Source organism: Apium graveolens, chromosome 3 (genome assembly GCF_009905375.1).
Source record: "Apium graveolens cultivar Ventura chromosome 3, ASM990537v1, whole genome shotgun sequence".
NCBI classification, from domain to species: domain Eukaryota; kingdom Viridiplantae; phylum Streptophyta; class Magnoliopsida; order Apiales; family Apiaceae; genus Apium; species Apium graveolens.
In genome coordinates this window covers 5,700,641-5,704,366 of record NC_133649.1, presented here as the reverse complement: position 1 = coordinate 5,704,366, position 3,726 = coordinate 5,700,641, and the positions used below count along the sequence as shown (strand labels likewise).

The 3,726-nt window shown below is 32.8% G+C and overlaps 1 long non-coding RNA gene across 1 annotated transcript; it reads right to left on the bottom strand.

Annotated features, from left to right (window-relative positions):
- Positions 1-1,374: 1,374 nt before the first annotated feature.
- On the bottom strand, positions 1,375-3,519 carry LOC141710543 (uncharacterized). The gene is made up of 3 exons (XR_012570958.1): positions 3,402-3,519; positions 2,201-2,896; positions 1,375-2,078 (listed from the first exon to the last, which is right to left on the bottom strand). It is a non-coding gene; the product is annotated as an uncharacterized LOC141710543 (long non-coding RNA).
- Between the last annotated feature and the right edge of the window lie 207 nt (positions 3,520-3,726).

The following is a 3,726-nucleotide window of genomic DNA, read 5'->3' as shown; positions in this document are numbered from 1 at the left end:
GCCAGAGCCGACCCTTGCACATTCCCGATCAAATTCTTCCTAATAATGACAATCGTTACACCTGAAGGATCCACATTCTTCTGAACACCCCCGTAAATAATCCCAAACTTACTAACATCCACCCTCTTGGAACAAAAATTTTAAGATATATCTGTAACCAAAACACCCTTATTATTCTCATGAGTTTACACCACCACATATGAAGCATATAATAGAGAATAATAAAAGAGGGAGTTAGCCGGAATATTAATTTAGACTCGAGTTTGACAAAATAAAAATGACTAGGTGATAGATCGGGGGGAGATGAGTGTGAATCGGAAAAGAGTTGTCGAGTAAGGGGCTCGCCGGAGTATGACCTGACGGTGGCCGGGCGGCTGCCTCTGGTGGCGGTGTCGTGGGGGCTGTAGTCAAGGAAGAAGATGGGGGGAGAGAGAGGGGGGATGGAGCTGGAAAAAAAACAAGTGCGGGCTGAGGGTTAAAGGGGGTGGCATTATTTCATAAAGTTTTAGTTGAAAAAAATATTTTTTCATGCACAATCAAAATTTAAAAACTTGTATTTGTAAAAGCTAACCATATAATAATATTTGCACTATTGACAAACTACATCAACCTAATTATCATTCAAGCAAACATCTTCATCAATCCTCAAAACCAACAACACAATCTTTCATAACCAAATCACAAAACCAACTACAAAGATTCATCACCATCAACTATCCCCATAACAAACTTATAAATAACTAAGCATTTACAAACCACTTATCATTCTACCAAATTAATCCACAAAAGCAAGAACTAAATATCTACATGTGTTAACAATTACTACATAGCTTAGCTCGCATACCAAATTGTTTAAACAGTAGAAAACTTGTCCATAATTTGCTCTTGGATGAACTGGAGAGCCTCAATATGTAATTCATCAAGATGTGTCTCCCTATAACAAGCTCGATTCTGGGCCAGCCCAAATAAAATTTAAGCAACCACAACTCATCAAAATTGATAAGGGGGCCTTTATAATTAAATTGTAACCCGATATATATATATATATCAAAATACCAATGCATACATTGGTAGGAAAACTAAATCTTGTATCACTGGTGATTTCTTTCATTTAGTGCATGACTACGTAAGCGGATTCATGGCCACCACGTTGTTTCGGAGATACCTATTCCAAAAATTGAAATTACATCTCAATTAAACTACTTATTGACTATAATTATATATGTACTGAAATAATGAAGTGTAAAAGTACCTGTACTGAGAAACTTTGCTTTGACTTGCTTGTTCCCCTACCAGAATTAAAATTTTTATTTCCCTACATATACAATGTACACAAGTTCATAATTAACAGTTTTCCAAAAATTTTAGGGTAAATAACTTCACTTTCCTCTATAGGGGCTGGCACTCGTATAAGTGAATTTGGTTTGTTACATTCTAAAAAAATTACCTTGATAATGTTTTTTCAAGATGTGGAAACTATGTTAATAGACAAAATCTAATAAATATTGTTATCATAAAAAACAGTTCGTAGAATATTTGTACTATTTAGGTTTTTAATTTCGGTAATATTTAAGAACAACTTAATTCTAATTGTGTGACAAAAAGAACAATCGGTTTGGGTTACCCTCTTTAATTTCGGTTAGTAATGTACTTTTCAAAATCAGCATTTAAGTAATAAGCGGATCTTGGATCAATAAAGGCAAATATCTCCATCAAATTGGTTGTTCAAAGATCTCACTATACAGGTGCCTACCAAAATGGTGCTAATATTAAAACTAGAGACAGCTAGAAAATTACCAAAATTAATACTTAATCATGTCATATCGAAAAAAGGAAAATGAAACTAACGCCTTGTAAGATGCAATTACAGCGTGTCCTAGTAAATTGTCTTATCATATCAAAACACATCTTTATCGAATACAATCTATATTGAAAGCCCAATAATTTTGTTCCAGGTTTTCGAATATTTATACAATAAGGTAAAGCCTTTTGGAACTTTTATACCGGGCTTTGCTTAAATGAATTGCGACTTCATTTCCTGTAATTGACCATTCTGGCCTTTTTCTGCAAGCTGTGACCTATCATTTTTTTTTAATCTGTAGTTAATTACACCTTAAAAATGGAAACACATATTAATTTCTTATATCACATGCATATTTTAATTTCAAAATTCAGACAATATATTAAATTATCCTCGTACCTTTTTAGTTGTGTAGCTAATTAATTCCTCAAGAAATGCTTTAAAAGAGTCAAGTGCATTACAGACTCTCACCATTTTACCACGCATGGGCACAAGAAGTAAGGCATCTGTTTTATTGAGGCCATCGAAAGAGACACACTTACGACCAAGTGGAATATCAATTCTATTTACATGTTCTGTATCCTCCCTAGAATATATCATACCAAATGCAACTTTGTTTTTTATCCTCTCGACGGATAACTCACACGATCTTTGTCCCTATAATACATAAAATGACCAAATTATTCAAGAAATAATTTAATAAAATTAAAATACTAACTTCCGGTAAATTTACCAAAATGCATAGAGGTGCATGACTAGGTTGAGGAACTATAAGAACACATTCTTCATCATCATTAGCATCAAGTGCAATTCCTTTTACTGGCCGGTGAGTTTCCTTTTCAGACTACATTGGGGAGTGAAGAGGAACTACTGAAGCAAACATTGCCTTCAACTGAGCAATATCTTCCTCAACAGCCCGCGTCTTTTTCTCGGCATTGTCATATCTTTGTTTATTTATTTCCATCAACTCTTTCTTTGTGATTCAAATATTTTTCTCCCATTGCAACTTAAAGTACTATTTCATAGTTATGTACCCTTCAACAGCCCGAACCCTTCCAAAATGCTCACGACTCTCCAAAGTTGTATTGAGAAAATCTTCACCTCCATCAAATTGTAGTTTACCCATTTTATTACTTTTTCAACAAAACGTCGGATTGACATAAAATAAAAATAACTACACTTGATTTCCAATATAAATTATGCAATAGAATCTGCTGTGGTGGAAATTGAAATGATTTTGTTGCATACATTATTCTTTAAATTTTGAATTTTGCATAACATATTCCATCGTTCTAAAAAGTCAGTCCGATATTTGCTAATATTTATATGTTTATCAGGCATTCAGACATTTCTCTCTATGTTATATTAATATATTTCATTTGTGTGATATATATAACTACATCATGCAAATTATATATTTAATTTCCGAAAATTTACATCATTTTTTCATTTATTAGTGAAATAATGTCACTTCAATCAGTTATATTTAGTATAATTGATGTCCTAGCAATAAATAAGAACAAAAAAAATTAGATAATGTAATAAGGATACAAATTATTATTCCAACTAGTATGCAAATGTAATCGTACAGAAGACTTACAATTTTATCGCATACATCAGCCCAGTCTTCACCGACCTCTTTGCCATTTTTTCACTTGCGCACCTTTTTCAAAAAGAGTGCAGTATTAGGTTGTACTCCTAGCTCCAACCTTCATTTCTTGATCTGTTCAAAATGAAATAAAAAATAAAAATTAATGAAAATTATGCTTAGAATATTCATGTATTGACTTTATTCTTACTTCAACTTCTTTTGGACCAATATAACCATTCTTCGATGATACTTTCTGTGCAAAACCCTTTCATTTCGTGCCTCATGAATTGCCTAAAAACAAAATTTTAGAGTTAAATCGTATACATCTTTGCAC